General features: G+C 38.3%; 1 protein-coding gene across 3 annotated transcripts in view; it reads left to right on the top strand.

The window, feature by feature from the left end:
* Nucleotides 1–3,032: 3,032 nt before the first annotated feature.
* LOC117417330 (phospholipase D1-like) overlaps nucleotides 3,033–24,252 on the top strand; it is a 72,748-nt gene continuing 51,528 nt past the window's right edge. Inside the window, exon 1 of one of the 3 annotated variants that reach the window (XM_034029397.3) lies at nucleotides 3,033–3,154. The gene's annotated coding sequence lies outside the window, so the exon portion shown is untranslated. Of the gene's footprint in view, nucleotides 3,155–13,528; nucleotides 13,639–24,252 lie in introns of those variants that run through there. The other 2 variants (XM_034029399.3, XM_034029398.3) reach the window with 2 other exon arrangements.

Here is a 24,252-nt window from a genome sequence, read left to right as displayed (position 1 = left end):
GTGGTTAGGGCTCTGGACTCTTGACTAGAGGTTCGTGGGTTCAATCCCTGGTGGGGACACTGCTGCTGTACCCTTGAGCAAGGTACTTTACCTAGATTGCTCCAGTACAAACCCAACTGTATAAATGGGTAATTGTATGTAAAAATAATGTGATGTCTTGTAACAATTGTAAGTCGCCCTGGATAAGGGCATCAGCTAAGAAATAAATAATAATAATGTGTGTGTGGTTTGGTATGGCTTTGCTGAGAAATAACGTGAGATTCCGCCAGTTAAATGAGATTTTGACTGCTGAAATCTCATGAGCTGGTTTACATGGGTTTTTACAGTTATTTTTATCGTGAGAAAGCAATTGACCCTGCCCTTAGTCATGCTGACCAAAGGACATTCTTTTGCTGTTTCACAATGTATTCGCGTGACAATGTCACACAGTCATGACTGTAAAGTCAGTTTTCATGTGCCTGTAAACCCAGCCAATGAAAACACATAGGAAATCAATTCAGCTACCAGTACCAGAAATAGAAACTAATAAAACTGATGTTAAGTAGATTAATATCATTTACATTTTCATACCCATTTTATATCCTAGTCTGTGTTTTCTCTATTATTTTATTGTTTCTTCTTAGTTTATTATTTACCATGCTTGCTAATCATTCCATCAGACACTTAATCTACTTCTAAAAGCTGGTATAGAGATTTTATGTTTACTAACTCAGTTGTACATTTGGCTGAAAATACACACCTATTGATCATTTCTTAAACCATCACACTTCAGAAAGTCATTTTGGAAAGTGTATCAATTTTCCTGTACATTTTAATGTATTAGCTTCAGTATCACTTTCATTGATTTCTTTCATTCCAGCTAAATCTCTATTTAACACATGTGCTGCAGTTAAATATGTCCACAACAGTTTTGTGGGACTATAATCAGGGTGTCTGGCTAGGAAGTTCATTCAAAAGCTTATAATATATTATTAATTTGCAATGCAAATGTTGCACCAAAAGGGCAGCAGTGTGGAGTAGTGGTTAGGGCTCTGGACTCTTGACCGGAGGGTCGTGGGTTCAATCCCAGGTGTAGGACACTGCTGCTGTACTCTTGAGCAAGGTACTTTACCTAGATCACACCAGTAAAAACCCAACTGTATAAATTATTATTATTATTTATTTCTTAGCAGACGCCCTTATCCAGGGCGACTTACAATCGTAAGCAAATACATTTCAAGTGTTACAATACAAGTAATACAATAAGAGCAAGAAATACAATAACTTTTGTACTCCAGTAAAAACCCAACTGTATAAATGGTAATTGTATGTAAAAAAAGTAAAATAATGTATAATATGATATCTTGTAACAATTGTAAGTTGCCCTGGATAAGGGCATCTGCTAAGTAATAAATAATAAAAGGTATAGATTTGCTACAGTACCATTATTTCCCCTTAAATCTGCAATGATGACTGTGTTGTCTGGCTTTACAATACCAGTAACACTACTGCCCCCAAGTAATCCTGTTGGAAATCCTTTCAGTAATCCTATGTCTTCCCCTCTTAGATGCCTCATTATTTCTTGTAAAACTGGTTTTCTTGTGAAGCGGATATGGAGTGCAGGCAGTATGAAATAAGTTTGTTCTCCTCCTTATCATGTGATAAGGTCCTCTAAATATCCTGCAGCTTGTGGCTAATAGTTTATTTCACAATTTATACCTATAGCACACAAAGCAAATCAGTCATTGTTTCCTCCAAGCCCTATTGTTTAGCATGTGAACTCAGCACATTTGTTTTTTGGTTGATTTATCTTTGGCGCAAGCAGGAGATTTAGAGGAACCTTGCTCACCACACTTTGTTTACTAAATATGTCATGTGTTTTGTACAGCACAAGTTAAGGATGACACTGTGTTTGTTAAACACAGAGGAGAGCATTACTTAAATAGTGCAAGTCAGAGGCTGGTAATAAATACGATGGGTCTTACTGTCCTGCTCTGGGGATGAAATGCTCTGTGAAGGGGGTGTGGTGGAGCAGGTGGTATATACAGTTTCTGCATATATCTGGAGAATGATGTATCCCATTGTTATGAAACCCTGTATTAACATTATTTGACATAAGCTACTGATAATATGAGATTCTGGATATACAGTATATAGTGGATGTCTGTCTGGCCGTACATCCGTCCATCTGTATGTCGCACTTACATTTTTGCATAGTGTATATCTGATTGAGTAAACATTGTATTGCTGATTCTTCTTCTATACTATAACTCCTAAGAGAGTACTGACAGGGTAATGGTTACTGTAGAACACATATAGTAACCCATGTAAGCATTCTGCACTATTTGCTAAAGTGTTTGGTACTGGTACTGTTATTGTTACTGGTACTGGAAGCCGTAAAGTTGCTGGCAACTTTAGTTTATATTATTAGACTACTATATACACAGTATTTAAACTTCAAAATCAAATGTCATTTACATTTGTCTAATCACTGCTTTTTTTAAGCGAAAGAAAGAAAGAAAGAAAGAAAGAAAGAAAGAAAGAAAGAAAGAAAGAAAGAAAAAAAGAAAGAAGTGTGCTTATTAACGTTTAATAGTCACATGAATCACAGGACGGGGTGAACTACAACTTTTAAGAAAACAGATTTTGCAGACCCCATTAGCACCAGACAGTGCCGCGCCTGTGGATTAAAGCTGTAGACTGCTTTTTGACAACAAGAAAACCTTTTTTTAAATGTTTTTCTTTTTAAAATTATTATATTAGATAACGACAACTTTACTAAATTAACATAGCCAAAAGAAACGATACTGAGCGCGGCACTAGGCTACTGAGCTTCATTTTAAAACACTGTTTTGATTATTTACGCAGTACATAATATATAACTAGTCCTATCCTTAACGAGGCGTTCCGTCAAATACAGTATTTGCAAACGTGTGTTTATGTATTTATTTTTACAGAAGAAACTCTCAAAAAGAAAATTAACTGCAGAATTACACCTTTTCAGACATATCTTGGTATCTTTCTTGGCTGTACCTCCTTGAAGTCAAACTTCTGGGCGGAGTTGTACATTTGAAAGCGACGCACACGGTTGTGACGGATTTACCATTCCAAAGTTTCAGCCGCTCTGTAGCATGCAAGTTAAAGTTGTCAATTGACCTACTATAAATTGGAACAGGTAAGTTACGTTAATTTCTAATTACACGCGAAGTTAGAGCCTGCTTTGGATATACGCATTTTAAGAAAATACCTACCAATCTTCATAGTTTAATGCCACCTTCCTGGTACAAGTTGTGTCTTGTTTAAACGGTTAGTGATTTTAGTGTGTGGAAATGTTTTTGTTGTGACCTGGCAGATGTGTTGCATCTTTCCCGGGAAAAACTATGACTTGCCTGTCTGTGCATTTTTGAAAGCAGATTTTGTCGCTGCTATGACTGGTTTCATCGGAGTTATTATAATTATTTTTTCAAATGGGTTATCATTTATCATAGCATTACTTCTGCTTCTCTCGAACACTGGAACAAAAACGAGTAATTTAATGTTTTAGTAGACGAATTAATTGAACAAGGAAAAGTTTGCATTTGCACTCAACTTTGCAAACCCAGAAGTCAAACGCATCACCCCTATCTGTGTTTTTATGCAGCATTACGTTTTGTAGATTTGTTTGCGCTGTGTAAGGATTTATAAATAGTTATGTAATTGTTCATTGTTATAGCAGGAGTTGGAAATTGGTACACACACACACACACACACACACACACACATATATATATATATATATATATATATATATATATATATATATATATATATATTGCTAGCCAGTGGTACTGTAAAATGCTTTAAGAGAATAACTTAATATGATAATCATAGCATCTCGTTTACAAAGGTGTCCACCAATGTTTTTCACAACATCGTTGCTCTATTATGTGGCCTTGTGAAGTTTCCTGTGTTGTCACATGCTAATTTTGTTAGTAGAAGTAGCAAGCTGCCTTATCTACTATAGAAAGGAGGATCTCCATGGTCATGAACAATAATAACCAAACCTTTCTATGTGTGTTGTCTAGTATTTTAAAAGACCAGCTCATTCACTTGTCATTAATTCAACTCATGGACCTGTCATTTTTATTTATATTGTTAGGTATTAAATAGAAAGCAAACCATTTCCAGCCAAACGGAATTTGGTAACCTGTAAGTAAAAGGCATCATATTTATACTAAGGGTGCAATATCACATTTTCAGTAATTAAAGCATGTGTGGTACAGGGTAACAGTCTGTCCAAGACAGACCATAGTGGGGTAAATCAGATAATTCATGCAAAGGGAAATATACCAGCTCTGGAACAGCTTGTGCAAGAGACCCATACTGTGCTGACCAGTGGTCTGGGGCAAGGAGCACAAGGTACCAGCCAGCCCTGCACAGGTAATCCTGCTTGACATGCCCAAACTGAGAATCAGAAAGACAATGCACAGCATTTAAAAGATACGGTTTGTTTTGGGAATGGTTTTAAATACAGATATCAAACTAATAATTATCAGCAAACCGCTTATAGCTGCATTCTTCATTTACCTCTCCTGCATTAAACTGCAGTTAAACAGAGTTTATTATCACGTGGCAAACTTCAAACATGGAGATATTAAATAGGTGAGTCACATTTCTGTCAATACTGTAGGTGTGGCAAAAAGAACGCTAAGCAAATATTGTCTTTAAGGATTTTACATGAACCAACCAAGAGGAACGGGGCAGCAGTGTGGAGTAGTGGTTAGGGCTCTGGACTCTTGACCGGAGGGTCGTGGGCTCAATCCCCAGTCGGGGACACTGCTGCTGTACCCTTGAGCAAGGTACTTTACCTAGATTGCCCCAGTAAAAACCAAACTGTATAAATGGGTAATTGTATGTAAAAATAATGTGATATCTTGTAACAATTGTAAGTCGCCCTGGATAAGGGTGCCTGCTAAGAAATAAATAATAATAATAATAACAAGTCTCTTTCTGTTCTATGGGAAAGTGAGGTTGAGGTTGATTTGCTGGATCTCCTCCCCCCCTCTGTTTTTTTTTATTTTTTGTTTTGATCAGAATATACCCATGTATTGTACTTTCTAGATGTGTTGGTCACAGCTCACCACCTCCTGCCTTCCTCTTTGCAGCTGGCTCATCTACAGGAGGGGGACTGTAGTCCAGCTAGCTCTCCCAGCTGCTGTAGGTATGCTTTCCTAAGTTTGTTTGTATTGTGTTTAAGCTTAAAACCATCTTTAAGTGTGGAATGCAGTTCTTTTAAAGGAGGAGGCTGACAGGGTGCTGGGCACTGACATCCAGGTTCCTGGCAGCCAGGGTTTGAATCTACCTTGAGTCAAAAGTGAAATAACTTCACAATTTGACTTAATTGACAGTCTCTGCCTGAGGTGGGCCCACATTATTATTATTATTATTTAGCAGACGCCCTTATCCAGGACGACTTACAATTGTTACAAGATATCACATTATACATTATTTTACATTATACAGATATCACATTATTTTTTCATACAATTACCCATTTATACAGTTGGGTTTTTACTGGAGCAACCTAGGTAAAGTAGTACAGTAAATATATTACACTTACTGTTATGCTTTTCAAAGCTTTCAGAAATAACGCATATTTAAAAATGTAAGTGTTACTGGTATTGTAAAGCCAGACAACACAGTCATCATTGCAGATTTAAGGGGAAATTATGGTACTGTAGCAAATCTATACCTTTTATTATTTATTACTTAGCAGATGCCCTTATCCAGGGCAACTTACAATTGTTACAAGATATCATATTATACATTATTTTACTTTTTTTACATACAATTACCATTTATACAGTTGGGTTTTTACTGGAGTAATCTAGGTAAAGTACCTTGCTCAAGGGTACAGCAGCAGTGTCCCCCACTGGGGATTGAACCCACAACCCTCCGGTCAAGAGTCCAGAGCCCTAACCACTACTCCACACTGCTGCACATACACCCCCCTCAATAATAACATGGGATGTAAAAATAATTTCCACATTTCCATGTGTGGTCATGTCATAGTATGCGGGATCTCGCTTTCATATTCTAACAATGAAAACCACTGCGCTTTGTGGCTTACAGGATATACAGTAAAAAGTCCTATTTATAATCTAGGAGAAAAGCTGGCACACCTGCAATGCTCTACCTTGACAACACAACAAACATAATACAATCTTTTATCAGGGACTCATTGGTATTTGCAGTCTACATGTTGAGCCCCGATTCCAAATAAAGGGAACTGGCAGCAGTCCCAGACTAAACTTGTACCATATGGCAGTGGTGTGCAAACTTTTTATATGCTGCCTCCTTTTCTTAGCATACATTTTGTTGCGCCCTCCCGACCCACACAACCCACACATTTAATGTAAATTGCGTATTTTTCCTAGATTTAAAAAAAGTCCAGATTTAACTAAATGCATAAATGTTAACAAACACATTCTTAAAAGTTTTGAAATGCAGCAATGCCAAATCAAATGCTTAATGGGCGGGGACTAATTTGCATGTTAGCTTTCGATTTAACTGGCAAAATAAATATTTATTTTGTGAAAACCCAGATTGTATGGTATAGTAAGACAAGGGGGTGGCATATAAAAATTTGGCACAGTGCTGCATTAAGGCAATGGTACATTGTATCAACCCTTAATGTCACGATTCAACGAAGATTAAAAAATGCATCAGGTTTACATTCAGATCAAGCATTCATTTGTTCTCTGGCAGGGTAAGTGTTCTGTGTACTTATCCTATTTGCATATCCTGTAGACCTGTAAATCGCCCTCTAAAACCAGGTAGAATGTTATGACAGAGAGCTTAAGAGTGTTTTTGAAGCTTTGGATTAATATTGTTAAACCAATAGAGACTAAAAAAAGTAATAAGTATGTATTAGTAATAAAAAGCAAGTACAAAAAGGGAAAAATAGCACTAAATAGCTCAGGAACTGAATTTAAACCTTACAACATCTTAATACTTGCATTTGTTCTCTTTTCTATTTTGTATTTGCTGATACTGCACCACAGCGTCTCCTGCTGGGGAGTGGCAGTACTGACTAAAGATATTCCATTGGATCAGAGCTTAACCAGTGCTTGTTCCTGATAAGCAAGCAGTCGTCTGGCTGAGGATCAGAGGCAGGTTCTGGCAACCCGCCAGGCAATTAACAGCAAAGGATTTTTGGTAATTAAATAGTCCACCACAACTAAGGGCAACCAGAAATCCTTGCACTAAAAAAGTGACCCTGTGCCATGTTTGATCAATGCATGGGAAAATAGCACATCTCTTAATTAGGAGTTTAGCCTGACAAACTGAGTAGGAATTCAGACCTTCTGTTTTTTGAAGTGCTGATTCAGAGGCACTTGTACTGCCAATGAACCCATTTTAACAAACTAATCTCTTAATTGAGCAAGTGCTGTTTTGTGCTTTGGCCAAAAGGGTGAGTTTCAAGTTTTCACCTTTTATTTGGAAGAAGGGACATAAAAGTTATCAACTTCAACATTTTATTTATTATCTCTGAAATAATACGACTAACAATCTGAAAACTTGTATTCATATTTTGACTGTATGTGAAACAGACCTCAATCTCTGGAACTGAAACACATTTAAAATATGAATTTATGATTATGTTTTGTTTGTTTTTTTTAACACGCGTACTCATCAACTAGAGACAAAACTGTGTGTACGTTTAATGGTGGGCTATTTATCCCTATGTATTTTCATGTTTAACCTGGTAATATTTGCAGATGACCTTGTAGGGAGTGTTTAAGTGCACCAGGATTGTTTCTTTTGGAATGTGATTGAATAGCCTTGTGTAAATATTTCCTGAGTTAATGACCGATTGAGATCCATTTTGGCTTGAGTATGACTGTCAAAAGCAAACATTGCAAGTTGATATGTACAGGTGGTACTCTGTTTGTACTGTAGAACAGCATTGTCTTCTCATGAGCAAGAGGTTAAAGACTAAAGTTAAAGAACGTTTTCAAACATTAGAATAAAATCCAAACCTTCTTTAGAAACATGTTTAAATAATTTACAAAAGTGTGAATAGAAAACAGAATCACAGTAGTACATTGCAACTACTGTGCCACAGATTATGGACTGTTATGGGTAGGAATTAACCATAGTTGAAGGAAACATTACTGAAAATGGCTGGTTCAATGTCACCAATATAACAAGATGCTACCGTGATTGGAATGTCACATCTGTGTTTGCTCATCCTGTGTGAATCATTTTACATTTAAATACTGACAATAGTACCATGGAAGACACATTATCTATCAATGGTTATTTTTATCACATTGAGGCGAGCCGCACAGTAAAAATGTCCTCTGGTTTTGTTAATGCCTGTTACATTACTGCATTAAGTAGGTTCTTTTGAGGATTGAAAAGGGGGCAAGAAGAGCTATAGCCTCATCTGTAGCTCTTGTACGCTAACTTAGCTTTTTTGGTTCCTCTTATTTACATTTGAAAGTGTCGCTGAGAGAGGTGCCATCGTTTTTCAAATTCAACCATTGCATGGGCCACTGGCCTGGCTCTAAGCCACAGTCTTTCCATGAACACACAAGAGCTTTTCAGGGGAAGAAAAACGAACAGTGCTGTTTTGTCTACCAACAACATAAATAAGTTTGACTTCATCATAGTACTTTGGATCAGTACCGTAAAGTTTGTATGAGTTTGTCAACCTACTGTACCATCACACCTACTACTGCTAATATCTCATAAACCATTTAAACTGGCAACTGACTAACCATTCTTGCAAACTGTGTTTCTGACCATAATGGCTTCTGACCAAAGGTAGCTGACATATTGAGGTCAGTACACCTTGAGTTATTGTCTTAAAGTTTAGTACACAGCTGGATTCTTTTCTTTTCCATTACCAGTGTTAACCAGTAAAAGATAACTCTTTCACTGCTACATTGCTTTAAACTCTGGCCATATCAATAATACAGATCACATGCTTTGACACAGGGTTATAGTTGATACACAGTTGTATTCTATGATTACCTTTATAGTTGATACAGAGCTGTATTCTGTGAGGAAGTTACATTATAGGTGGTGTCCCATGAACATTAACCGTTTCAGTGCCACATTGTAGTCCAGAGTCTAAGCTTGGCACTAGCTAATAATTCCAAACGCTCTGCTGTTAATAAAAATCTCTTGGAGCACAACCTAATGACCACTTATAGAGACAAAAAAATGAAAATTCCTGCAGTATATGCTGAACTATACAGTGTTGTGTAAATGGCCTACATGTCATCTGACTCAGCCACTCATTTGGGATTTCAAATCCTGTTATCGGTACAGTTTCAACAGATGTCACAGAGGAACCCATTCACAACACAGCACAGCCTGCTGCAAAACAACTGATTCAGTTGAAAGTCAGATTCGGAGTGGAAGTGGCACACAACTGATTTCTTATTCAAATCTAGGACCTTAAAGTCCAAAGCACTTGGCACATAATAGGTACAATATGAAAATGCATTGAGTTTACTTGTAGACAGTTGTACTTCACCACCTAGAACCTCTGTACTGTGTAATGTGTGTAATTACTGTTTTTGTATGGCTTTTGGGTTTTCCTTGACTGTTGCTATGCCTGTTGGTATATCACCATAGTATCAAATAACAGTTATTGTTCTATGATGACTAGATTGCCACTTATAATTGTGTAATAATCTAAACTGATGTTAGTGTCTGGTTATTTGGAAAATGATTAAGAGTCAAGGCAGATTCCAGAATTGAGAAAGCAATGTCTTTTTTTTTTTTTTTTTTTAAGCAAACTCACTGTGTAAGTACAGTAAAGCCAAAAGTAATACAGTTAACTCCTGCTTGGTTAGGGAAGAACAAAGCAGAACATTGGAAATGAAGTGATTTATGGCTTTTGAAGCAGAGGTGTAGCTTTCCTGTCCCATGAATCACTGAGGTGGAAAGTTCAAGAGACTTACCTACCAAGAGTTTTGTGATTAATTTAAAAGACAATAGTTTGGATGACTCATGGTGGTATGAAATATAGGGGTCTGAAATACAGACATAAAACAAATTGTTTTTTCTTTTACTTTTTCTTTAAAACACTGAACCAAAATTGTGAATCTTGATACAAATATAATTGGGACAGAGATGCACTCCAGCCCAGTACTTCCTGTAGGACTACCAGGATAGTCCAAGTCCAAGTCTAAACTGACCAAGACCAAATCAAGTCTGAAGTGGTGAGTGACATCAATGTAGATATACTGTAAAGCACATACTGAAGCCTTAACACTGCATACATGTAACAGGAATTAATCATTTTAATAAGCTCTCTAGTTCGTAATTTACATTGCTGTTATTAAGTACACTTAAGTAACCAAAGTGTCTTTTGAATCATCGAATCAGGTGTAAAGATAACTCTATGTTAAATAACAAATGGCAATAAGCGTCTAACATGTTAATGTAATTTTACAACATTCGGATACAAACAGCGGAATAAAGGGCAGATTAGAATAAATGTAATTTAAAAGAAAATCTGAAACGGGTGCATTTAGAAAAACTGTGACTATACAAAAGCATCATTTTTTACCTTTGTAAATTAAATAAGTAATGTTGTGATTACAGCACAGAAGAAAATAGGGCCCATTCTCACCTATAGTGCCTTGCAAAAGTATTCACCCCCCCTGGACTTTTCCACATTTTGTAGTGTTACAACCTGGAATTAAAATGGATTTAATTAGGATTTTTTGTCACTGATCTATACAAAATAGTCCATAATGTCGAAGTGGGGAAAAAAATCTACATATTTCAAAATTATTTACAAATAAAAAACTGAAAAGTCTTGATTGCATAAGTATTCACCCCCTTTGCTGTGACACCCCTAAATAAGCTCTGGTGCAACCAATTGCCTTCAGAAGTCACATAATTAGTTTAGGAGTACACCTGTGTGCAATTAAAGTGTCACATGATCTCAGAGTTAAATACACCTGTTTCTGGAAGGCCCCAGAGTTTGTTAGAGAGCATATCTAAACAAACAGCATCATGAAGACCAAGGAGCTGTCTAAAAAGTCTGGGATACAGTTCTGGAGAAGCACCAATCAGGGTTGGGTTATAAAAAAATATCCCAAACTTTGAACATCCCCCGGAACACCGTTAAATCCATTATTAAAAAATGGAAAGAATATGGCACAACCACGACTCTGCCTAAAGAAGGCCGTCCACCAAAACTCAGTGACCAGGTAAGGAGGGCATTAGTCAGAGAAGCAACCAAGTGGCCAATGGTAACTCTGAAGGAGCTGGAGAGATCCACAGCTGAGACAGGAGAAACAGTCCATGGGACAACTATAACCCGGACGCTCCACAAAGCTGGGCTTTATGGAAGAGTGGCGAGAAGAAAGCAATTGCTGAAAAAAAAAACCTGTATCAAATCCCGTTTGGATTTTGCCAAAAGGCATGTGGGAGACACAGCAAACATGTGGAAAAAGGTTCTCTGGTCTGATGAGACCAAAATTGAACTTTTTGGCCTTAGCACAAAACGCTATGTGTGGCGCAAAGCCAACACTGCTCATCACCCTGAGAACACCATCCCCACGGTGAAGCATGGTGGTGGCAGCATCATGTTATGGGGATGCTTTTCATCAGCAGGGACTGGGAAACTGGTCAGGATTGAGGGCAAGATGGATGGAGCCAAATACAGGGAAATTCTAGAGGAAAACCTGTTTCAGTCTGCAAGAGACCAGGAACTGGGGCAGAGGTTCACCTTCCAGCAGGACAATGACTCTAAACACACAGCCAAAGCTACACTGGAGTGGCTAAAAGCAAGAACCTGAATGTCTTAAAAACAAGAACATGAATGTCTTAGAATGGCCCAGTCAAAGCCCAGACCTCAATCCGATTTGAGAATCTGTGGCAAGACTTGAAAATTGCTGTTCACCTACGGTCCCCATCCAACTTGACAGAGCTTGAGCAATTTTGCCAAGAAGAATGGGCAAAAATTGCAGGATCCAGATGTGCAAAGCTGGTAGAGACTTACCCAAAAAGACTCACAGCTGTATTTGCTGCCAAAGGTGCTTCTACCAAGTATTGACTCGGGGGTGAATACTTATGCAACCAACAAATGTCTTTTTCTTTGTTTAATTAACTTTTGTGTCACAAGAAAAAAATATTTTGCACCTTCAAAGTGTTAAGTATGTTGTGTAAATCAAATGGTAAAAATCCCAATTAAATCCATTTTAATTCCAGGTTGTAACACTACAAAATGTGGAAAAGTCCAAGGGGGGTGAATACTTATGCAAGGCACTGTATGATTGAATTCTAAAAAGAAAATCTTAATACATTAAAATTATAAACAGCTATTAAGCCAACCATTTATATATACATCACTGAACTGAAATACAGTACATTCTCTTCAGTGTATTGTAAATGCTTGCCTTGTGGTTTCTGCATTCAAAGGAGACACAAACCTGTCAGATTTATAAGTGTTCAGTTCCTAATTCGAAAGCTGCAACACTACTTTTTATACCTGCGACAGAGATCAAATGATTCTTGGTGTTAGATCTCCCTCCCGACCTGTGAGGGTGCTGTGTAAAAGGAACAGAGTACCCCTAACTAAATGGCATGATAATTTATTCCTTACGGTAGGTGGAAGTCGGTCATTTAGGAAGGGGGCGGAGCTACGGTACCCAAACTCAATGACCCGGACGGTAAACGGCTTAGCATCTGAGGATTGGAGGAGCGGATGCGCTCGTTAACCTAGGGGTCATGAGCGAGGGTATAAATAAGGGACATAGTGTAAGTGATCTGTTCCTTTGTAAATTGTTAGATCAAACCTAGAAGGAGAATCCTGTGCTGCCAAAACATGTTGTGTTTAGTTTGTCTAAGTGAAAACTGTTTGTTTGTTATTTTAGACTGCTACTAAAAGATCTGGAGCTGTCGCTATTCAGCCAGCATCAAACCCAGACACCAACACCTTCCCTTCGTTCACGGAGAACTGTCTTGCACCACGAGCACTAATAACACTCACTGTTAACTGTTTGTGTTTTGTGTTTCGTGTGGGTGTAATAGAACTGGACTTTTTCGTTACAGGTCAAACCCGGGGATTACAATTACCGAGTGATACACGCCGCTGTATCACTCCATCATTATTATTTACAGGTGTTTGCATTAAGGCTCTGTTAAATAAATCAATAAACACCCTTGCACCTGAAAAATCATTGTCTGTGTGTTTTGTATCCACTCTGCACTGCACGCACCTGTAATCTATCACCACTTTGCCACAATACCCTTTAAGAAAAAAAAAAAACTTTGCACCACTACAATAGTCTAGGACAGCACAATTCAGCAGCGATCTTAGTATTTGAAAATAATGATTTCAGTTATTGTGATTCTAAACAAGAACAGTTAACCGTGTGCTTGAAAGTGGAGCATTAACTTTCTCCATTAGGTTGCAAGTCACTGATTGACAAGGCCTGGCATGCAGAGTCCCTCCCCAAAGGGAGTTGGCTTAAACTGCACACAGAACTCTGAAGTCAGTTTCTTATCCCTGTAGCCTGCACTGCATGATTTCTTTGCTTGGTGTTTTGGCAGTCGTGTTTGGAAAAAATCTTAGTGGAAAGTTTTATTAAATTAAAAAGGAAATCAACGCTCACAATGAGGAGTCTGCTTTCAAGGGGGATACGGGTTAGTATAGAAGTTACATGGCTTACTCTTATTTAATGATCTGTTACTGTTACTATATTTACTGCAGCACCATTAGGCACAGCTACAAAGGGAGAACTGGGAAGATAATGTTCATATGCGCTCATTTCTAACAGGTGTATGCATAATCATAGTATATTGTGTTTAACTTAACATCTATTCCTAGTTTTCATGTAGAAAAGCATGGTTGTACAGCGTGGCAACTGTATTAAAACAAAACAAACAAAAAAATTCTACACAGCGGCTTATGTGAAAATGCGTGGAATGACTGAAAAAGTTTGGCAGTATGAGATACAAGACGTCCTTGTTTTATGATTGTGTGAGTCCAGCTATCGCCCCAGCCAAGCCCCCTGGTATAAATAATGCATTGCTTTTAGGAATGTTTCCAGGTGCTCAGCTAAGTGTCACTTGATGGTGATTACTGTTTTCTATTCATGTACGGGTAGACATGCCTGCTTTCAGTTTTAACTTTAAAAGATGCAGCAGATATGATAGTTTATTTCAATTTTTATTGTAAAGCCTTGAAGTCTTTTTTACAGTGAAACTTGAATTAATTGGTCACCTGTTTTTTAAAAGTGTCCTTCACTTTAAAAATAAAAAGTACTGTATTTTGCACATGAAAACACTATACTAAATAAAACCTCAGTTTTACAAAAGTGAAATGTATCAGCGGGCTCCCGAGTGGCGCATCCTGTAACGGCACTCCGCCCGGAGTGCAGGATGTGCCCTGTAGCTTGGAGATCGTAGGTTGGAATCCAAGCTATGCCACGGCCGACAGTGGACGGGAGTTCCAAGGGTGCGGCGAACAATTGGCCAAGCGCTACCCAGGAGGGGTAGGGTTAGGTCAGATGGGGAGTCTTTGGCTCACCGCACACCAGTGACCCCTCAAGATCAGCCTGTACAAGAATTCAAAACTGTGTGGTCCTCCGACGCTGTAAGTTGTGCACTGCCGGCTTTCAGAGTGAAAAACAGCGGATGGCTGACCGCACTCGTTTCGGAGGATGCGTGTGCTCGTCTTCGTCTCTCCCGAGTTAGTTTGGGGGTTGCAGCGGTGAGCCAGGTTGAATTATAGTTTTGTTTCTCTGTTTTTTGGTAGTTCTTTAACCCTTTCATGACAAAGCATTTTTCAGTGGGATGCTCCCCCAGGACCAGGCATATTTGACTCTCTTGCTTTAAAAATTCACAAAAAATCTATTTTTTTACAGTAGCATTGGAAATTGTGTCCTTTTTTTCAGAACACTCCGGGGAACATTATAAAGTACTTCAGAAACCGTACAAACTTTTTCCTTTTTTTTTTTTTTCAACACAGTATTCTTTTTTTTTTTTTTGCAGTGGTATAATTAAAATGTAATCCCATATTTATTGGGCCAGGTTTATTAGGCTTTGTCAGGATGTGAGTGGTGTGGATTAAATGTCAACAAAAAAGGTATTTTTATTAAAAAAAGAACTGTCCCCTCAACCAGCAATGACATTGGGGATCAAACGGTGGGTTTGCAGTCCCAAACCAAAAACAACAAAACAATAATCACAGTCCAAGGTGTGCAAGTGCCTGTGCTCAGAGTGCTGGTCTCGGTTGAAGTGATGTGTTAGTGCAGGTGCTCCGAGTGGTAGTGCTGACTCCGTGGCTTCATCTGCAGAATTCGTCTCCGTCTGTGTAACAAACACACACAGCGCTCCGGCTTCATACTGTATCAGCATAAGGGGCCTGCTGAACTCCTCCCTGTGATCCGTATGGTGCCACGCTCTATCCAATCACAACACAGCTGATCACAATGGAGCTGTTCAGCACTCTTACAGCTATGACCTTTTACTAAGATGGCCGACTTCCGGTTCCGTCCTACGATCGAGTCGGCCCATCCCTGTGAAGGTGTACCACCAACCTTAGCGCCCTTCCTGGTCGGGAGGTAGATTTAGAGTTCAGATTCATTCTCTCCTGTTCACAGCTTTCACCATTTTCTACATGGCCAAACAAAGGCTAATGTTTCAAGTAAATAGTGAACTAATGAACAGCCAAGAATTTTAAGTGCTCAGTCATACAGCTACGCCATTTCTCAGTATTTTTCCAAGTTTAGTAGTTGGTGAAAATCTAAGCCCAATTTCTACTTGATGATGAGTTGCACTGCCAACTCTTTTAAAAGTAACAACGGGTCCCCATGTAGCATGGTGTGCACTGTCAGTCATAAAGTTAGGTCCTTACTGTGCCAAGTTGATGATCTCGGCTGGGATATGACTCGTGCATCGCATTGATAAAATACTGACTGTGATTGGCTTGGCAGTGGGGTCGAAGCATGCCCGCTGACCTTCAGTTCTCCTTTGCTGTTGTGGGGAGATACTACAATGAGGGAACGTAATTGGACAGTCTGAAATTAGGGAGATAAAAAGGGATACAATAATTGTAATTCAAATTTCAGGTTTCATAACAAACTTACACATCCGTGGCATACGGTCACAAGAGTGGAATGGGATGGACGTCTGTAATCTACTGCAGTAGCCCCAGTGGTCATCAGTCCACATCACGAGACCACCTCAGAATTGAGTCATGCTTGAGAGAGGCCTAGGACTGAATAGTAGTGTTATTTCAGGTGCAGATTCAGGTGTGCTTGCAGTGTTGTGAAGAAAACCTCTGTTTATTGTAGTCAGTTCCATTGTCCCTCTTCCTTCACGAGAACTATTGACAAAAAAAACAATAGCAAAATGTTAGAATAATGTTATTCTTTGGCTACAAAATAGTAGTGGAAGATACAATAGTGCACTCAGTTGAAAGCCTTAAAGAAATGAAACCCTTACTGTACTGGCTTGGGGTTAGAGGTGCCCAACATTTACATACAATTAAAAGATAAGCACATTCCTAGTCAAAGTCCATTAATTTCTTACCCTGAATGTAAATCATAGCCAGTGTAATGCAAACACCACGTGTACCTGTGCTTTAAAACTGTTTTCTATTTCCTCAGTAATCCTGAGAAGCTGGGCTTAGCTAAGTGGGGGACGGAGGGGGGTGATGCTGGGACTCCAGAATCACTGTCAAGCACTCTTGAGGTGTTGTGGGTTAGTCGACGAAACACCAAGGATGTCCTGTCTTGTTAACAGTTTTGCTCACGTGTGAATTGAATTCCAATCAATCAGTGTCTATGTACAGCAGGGGTAAAGGTTAACTTGGTACAGGAGATTCAAACAATAGGTTGGTTTAACACCCAGTAGCAAACTCCTGGTTCTGTCTCTGTGTTCAGTGAGTTTAAAATGTGTGACCTACAGTGCCTTGCGAAAGTATTCGGCCCCCTTGAACTTTGCGACCTTTTGCCACATTTCAGGCTTCAAACATAAAGATATGAAACTGTAATTTTTTGTGAAGAATCTACAACAAGTGGGACACAATCATGAAGTGGAACGAAATTTATTGGATATTTCAAACTTTTTTAACAAATAAAAAACTGAAAAATTGGGCGTGCAAAATTATTCAGCCCCCTTAAGTTAATACTTTGTAGCGCCACCTTTTGCTGCGATTACAGCTGTAAGTCGCTTGGGGTATGTCTCTATCAGTTTTGCACATCGAGAGACTGAAATTTTTGCCCATTCCTCCTTGCAAAACAGCTCGAGCTCAGTGAGGTTGGATGGAGAGCATTTGTGAACAGCAGTTTTCAGTTCTTTCCACAGATTCTCGATTGGATTCAGGTCTGGACTTTGACTTGGCCATTCTAACACCTGGATATGTTTATTTGTGAACCATTCCATTGTAGATTTTGCTTTATGTTTTGGATCATTGTCTTGTTGGAAGACAAATCTCCGTCCCAGTCTCAGGTCTTTTGCAGACTCCATCAGGTTTTCTTCCAGAATGGTCCTGTATTTGGCTCCATCCATCTTCCCATCCATTTTAACCATCTTCCCTGTCCCTGCTGAAGAAAAGCAGGCCCAAACCATGATGCTGCCACCACCATGTTTGACAGTGGGGATGGTGTGTTCAGGGTGATGAGCTGTGTTGCTTTTACGCCAAACATAACGTTTTGCATTGTTGCCAAAAAGTTCGATTTTGGTTTCATCTGACCAGAGCACCTTCTTCCACATGTTTGGTGTGTCTCCCAGGTGGCTTGTGGCAAACTGTAAACAACACTTTTTATGGATATCTTTAAGAAATGGCTTTCTTCTTGCCAGTCTTCCATAAAGGCCAGATTTGTGCAGTATACGACTGATTGTTGTCCTATGGACAGAGTCTCCCACCTCAGCTGTAGATCTCTGCAGTTCATCCAGAGTGATCATGGGCCTCTTGGCTGCATCTCTGATCAGTCTTCTCCTTGTATGAGCTGAAAGTTTAGAGGGACGGCCAGGTCTTGGTAGATTTGCAGTGGTCTGATACTCCTTCCATTTCAATATTATCGCTTGCACAGTGCTCCTTGGGATGTTTAAAGCTTGGGAAATCTTTTTGTATCCAAATCCGGCTTTAAACTTCTCCACAACAGTATCTCGGACCTGCCTGGTGTGTTCCTTGTTCTCCATGATGCTCTCTGCGCTTTAAACTGACCTCTGAAACTATCACAGTGCAGGTGCATTTATACGGAGACTTGATTACACACAGGTGGATTCTATTTATCATCATTAGTCATTTAGGTCAACATTGGATCATTCAGAGATCCTCACTGAACTTCTGGAGAGAGTTTGCTGCACTGAAAGTAAAGGGGCTGAATAATTTTGCACGCCCAATTTTTCAGTTTTTTATTTGTTAAAAAAGTTTGAAATATCCAATAAATTTCGTTCCACTTCATGATTGTGTCCCACTTGTTGTTGATTCTTCACAAAAAATTACAGTTTCACATCTTTATGTTTGAAGCCTGAAATGTGGCAAAAGGTCGCAAAGTTCAAGGGGGCCGAATACTTTCGCAAGGCACTGTAGGTGGTATTCCCACAGCAGATTGAAACATTGCTACTCAATCTTGGCTACTCAGTGGAGATTCCTGTCAGAATGGTTTTTGAGCCCAGTTAAACAACTCAGCCTCCACTTTATGTTGTTTTTTTTAGTTTTTTTTTTTTTTTTTTTTGGGGGGGGGGGGGGGGGGGGGGGGTAAGTTTAAATATTAAATTAAATCCTGGCCAGGATTAATAGGGATGCCTAACCAATTTTGTATGGTTGGTATTTTCAATGCAATGCTGATGTTATTTCACTGATAAAGACATTGGTTTCATTATAATTGTAAGACATGCTTGTGTTTTCTTACAGCTTTATGGAGTGTTTGAAGTTACATATGAATAGTCAGTGAAGGTACTGTAGACGCTGAAGCATAAAGAATTGTGTACTTTTAAACCTCCCTCACACATGTGGAATATGTTGTGCCTTTTGGTACAGTTGAACTGCTCTTGGTGTTTTAATTAACTTTAAAATCGATAAATGTCAAGCATAAAATACACACAATAAAAAACAAAAAAATGGTTTAGACACACATTTTAAGGAGAAGCCCTTGATCAATCTCTTTCATGTTAAGACGTGTTGTACAGTAGGTGAGTTTCATGTTTTTCCACTTGGTGCTTGGGTAATAAAACATGTACCAGTAATTAAAGTGTTCTCATCCTGCCAAGACGCTTGGGAAATGAAAAATTAGTCAGGGATCCTGCCTGGGAAAAACAGAATAGCTGACTGGGTATATGACAATGGTTTCCACACTGCCTCTAGCAACTCTGGTGTCATAATGGGTGACCTTAGTAAACTTGGAGAACTATGGCGGCAGCCAAAGCTTTGTGCAGAATATATATCTACTGTATGTCTGAATATGTTGGTAACAGTGTTTTTACATATTGGTGGCATTTTGCATTGGAGAAGGTTAATAATATGGGAATCTAATGCCTTTGTGTACTATGCATTCAGGGTTTTGCACAGCTCAATTAGTCTTAGTTTGTTCTCAGAATTGAAGTTTTTCAGGTCAAGACTTGCAACAAACCAACTAATCTGATATGTGTGTTGCACTTTCAGTTTGATGTAAGTGAAAGCAAAATAATGGATCATAAGATAAGGCCAGTGAAATTTTTTTTTTTTTTTTTTTCACTATACTTAGGCCTCATTATGGTACCGCCGATGTAATGCTGAAATTATTTAAATGATAGCGCAGAAATCTTTTTCAGTGAACCAAAAACAAAAGATTACTTATGGAAACAACTGTTTGTTGCTATAAATGAGAAAATATTTCCTTTAGAAGAACAAACAGAGACCTGACCGCCCTGTTGCACGTGGCCTCAAAAAGATGGAAGCATCAAACACCTACAGTAACAATTATAGGTGAACTGTAACATTTTAGGAATCTTTTAGCATACTATATATTATTAACTTGTACCGAGACTCATATTTGTTATTAGAAGGCCATTCAGCTTGATCACTGTTATACTGTACAGTGTTGCCTGAGACCAAATAAAGACAATGTGTGTGCTTTACTTGGTTGACTCCTGAATATAATGTATGCTTTCATACCCTGCATGCAGTATGATTTTTGTTCTCACAGTACCGCTCGATTTTATACAAATGTAATGTCTTGGTGTCTGTTGGCTGCATATCTGTCTACTGTACTCTACCCAACGTAGTATTTAGACTGAGGGACACAAACTTCCTCCCCACTTGAAATCTGCTTGACTCTACATAACTATGTGAACCAGACAGAAATAGAAATTATCTTATTTTTTTGCTTTTTTTGTCATACTGATTACCAGTGTAAAGGAAACTTCTGTAGAGTTGTCAACTTAAACATGGACTGTTACAAATGCAACTTTCCTAGATACTAAAAAGTTAATATTTTTAGAAACTGTTTTATGACCGACAGACGTAAACAATACTCTAAACTTTGTATTAATTTACTGGTGTTTAACTCGGTCTGATTTACTGGTGTTTAACTCGGTCTGATTTACTGGTGTTTAACTCGGTCTGATTTACTGGTGTTTAACTCGGTCTGATTTACTGGTGTTTAACTCGGTTGACCCCCTTATTGACATCCCCACATGCAATAAATACATGGGGGAAACAGATCCGCCAAAGAGAAGTCTACAAGTTTTAAGAAGTATTAAGATTAGCCTCTGTATTGATAATTCAGTAGGTCCTATAGGAAGACACATAATACAGGCAGATCCCTTCTTCTATATGAATAACTTTGCCCAATCTGATAGAAGCTGTGAAAGAAAATCTCTTTACTAAGGTTTGTAAGGGTTGCCGCAGTTCACTGGAATGAACTGAATGGGAACTAATACAACTGTGCCAGTCCAAGGCTTCTGTAATGTCCTATTAATTCTAATGACTAGGTTGTAAAAAAAACATAACAGTGCTGTCCCTTTAAACGCTGCAGACATTGTCCACTGTTAAGAGGCCTTGCTACAGTATTTGCGTTCTGCCTTCTAATGAGAACGAATTATGGGGCAAAGCAGTTCATCTATATAAAAGGCTGCTTTATAAGGCATGTGCACAGCATTTGTTAGACTTGATTTATATGTAGTTTGCAAGGAATTATCTTAAAGCCACGGACTATTCCTTTGTTAACATTGACTGTAATAGTAAATTGCTTTATGATGACAACTGCCTTTTAAATGTAAATGCACACACTCAATTTTAGTATAAATTGAACATAAATGTGCAACACTGTAGTTATAAGGCTACTGGTCTTTTAAGACCGAAAATGTCCTGCAGCAGGTTGCCTATAACAACGTTTACTTTATTAGTACTTTAACTATCAACACTGCATACATCTAAAGGGGTCAGGGGAAAAATAGCTCCACTCACAATGTCAGACTGCTGGCACAGCCTAGGAACATCTACTCAACACAACAGACCAGTTAACCACATACTTTGGTGCTGTTTTGTGTATCAGCAGTATGCCACATTAATCACTTTCTGTCTTGACGTGTACAAAGCATGTGGGGACATTTTAATAAAGGATAGTATAATACAGCAGTCTGTCGCATATCCGACTGGTGGGACCACAGTAAGGGCGGATATGTAAAAAGTCGGATATACTGTTATACACAGCTGTAACAATTACTATATTAACACAATTATTGTTTTGAGATTCAGCTTTTATTAGGGAGCTCCCCTAAATCCCTTGTTTAGAAAGGTTATTAATGCTTGTGACAGAGTAGCCGTCTGCCGTGTGGGTGCGTGCATTCGCTGCTGAGTGACTATCAGGAGATCGAGACGGAGGTTGAAGTTGAAACGGTGATCTGCAATCTCTGAACTAATCTTCTGTTCAATAATAAACTAACGTTGCTGAAGAGCTTGATCATGACGGATAAACGATTAGGGCGGATACATGACGGATTACTGTAGTCCAGTATTGTTTTTTGGTTTTTTTTTTTAAACAAATTGCAGGTCATTGGTTTCCATTTTCAATGTGTTGAAATTAACCACAGCACAGTGAGAGAGCAACACATGCACACTGTGTCCATGCACACTCCTGTTGACCCTTTTTGCTTGGTCACAGTCCTTTCTAAATCAGGGTGTAACTTTAGCTGGGTGGGGTGAGGTCACTAGAAGACGGTCATAAATCCTTCATCATGAAATGCCAGTGGTGTTGCGGCTGAGGAGACCAGTTGGAAAGGAGCTGTCGCAGCACTTAACATAATTAATGTACCCTGCGGTATCTAACAGAGATATGCATGTATATATTCAGGGAGGGGTGGAGATGAATAGCGTTGTGACGTTCCTTTTAGTTGGACATGCTGCATTTCTCATGACTATTTGGCTGTTGTGCATCATTAAAGATAAACTGCAGCATTCTGCCTCATTCAGCATGAGTTTTTTAAAATTTAACAGTGGAAATTTAAATTGACAAGCTGTTGAGAGTATTAGAACGTGGAGATAAATGAAGAAACCTGTCTGTCTGTCTGTCTGTCTTTTATACTGGATACCTGACATGCATTACATCTGTTGAACCAGTTATATAATTGGGATGAAATTTGATATTGCCATTCTTTGGCACAAGTTATTCAACTTATTGGCACATGAGAATACAGGTTGTGTTGCCTTGAAACTGGCAAGGTCAATGGGGAATTCTTGATAATTGATAGTAAGTAGTGTGTTGGTTATTACTCAGAAGTTCACTAAACCCCCTTTTTCTGGCACCAGACATATTTACAGTAGCCTGTGACTCAGTGTCTCATTAGAGATAATCTTTTGTCATCTCCAGTTCTCAGCTATGCTAGCTCATTTGAATTGACTGCCCCTGGGAGTCATATATGAAGAATATCAAACATCTAAAATAAATCACATTCATGAAATCCGATTGAGAATTTCCTATACGTTAAAACCCAATTGATTGTTTTCACAGTTTTCTTTGCACAAAAGCAGCAAATTAGGAAGCGCATTTAAAAAAATAATATTTACCCTGAAGAGTTTTATCTATTTTGGATACATTTCTGAGTAAACCTGTTTTTGTTGCTGTTTTTTTTTCAACATACACTAAAGAACTGCTGGAAAGGTATGTCATTGAATGTATAGAGAAAGATATATAGCACCATGCTCTACAGTATTTGTGGAGCAGACAGATGCAACTTTATATTGCTCAACACAATCAGCAATTGGCAAGATTTCATTACATATTTTGAGAACGTAATTTATATTATTGGAAATCTGCTGTTGTATAACTGTGGAACTGGAGCAAATTATGAAATCTGGTCAATTCTCATTAAAACGAACTCAGAATAAACACATTTCCTGATACAGGTACTACACATTTTCTACATGGTCCTGGCCAAATTTAACAGAATTATTACTTCTTTTAATACCAGTTTCCTGTTTTGTGCAAGAATACAGGCCTCTGAACAGCAAACTTTATTGTTGCTGCAGCAAACAAAAGTTATTGTATTTTGAACAAAAGTTATTGTATTTCTTGCTCTTATTGTATTACTTGCTCTTATTGTATTACTTGTATTGTAACACTTGAAATGTATTTGCTTACGATTGTAAGTCGCCCTGGATAAGGGCGCCTGCTAAGAAATAAATAATAATAATAATAATAATAATAATAATAATAATAATAATAATAATAATAATAATAATAATAATAATAATAATAATAAACTGCATGCAAGTCATCAGCATTTCCGATTAGTTTAATACCCTGATGTTCAGGACACTGCTTTTGTGGTTTAAAAATGCCTGTGATCATAATGGGACATGCAGATTTCAAGGGCAGGTCATATGCAATGTGAACTTTTTAAAAGTTAAATTACAACCAGATTTCAATAAAAGGCAATGTGTAGTACTTGTAATCGTACTGTAATTGAAATTGGATTTCAGTGTTACTGTAACTTAAAAAACAACAACAGTATGCCTGATAATAAGAATTTGCGCCCCATGAAATTCGTATTCATGAGAGTTGACTGTACAGACTGTACAAGGGTTAAATGACATTGGGGCTGAGGCTGTTATTGAGTAACATGCTGTTCTTTCTCAATGGGCCTAAGGACAGCCTCAGGGTTCAACATGTTGTCGTTTAACTTTGTGTACTGTTTTCAGTGTGTATTAAACCATAACTGTAAGCAATGTTATTGTTGAGAGATAAGTAGCTAAACATTTACCACAGTTTTGAACTTTCACAATATCAGTCTTCCTAAATTTGACTTTCAACGGAATCATCTATT

Source organism: Acipenser ruthenus, chromosome 12 (assembly GCF_902713425.1).
Source record: "Acipenser ruthenus chromosome 12, fAciRut3.2 maternal haplotype, whole genome shotgun sequence".
Taxonomy (NCBI): Eukaryota; Metazoa; Chordata; class Actinopteri; order Acipenseriformes; family Acipenseridae; genus Acipenser; species Acipenser ruthenus.
Note: the sequence above shows the minus strand (reverse complement) of the source record. Positions and strands in the feature narration are given on the sequence as shown.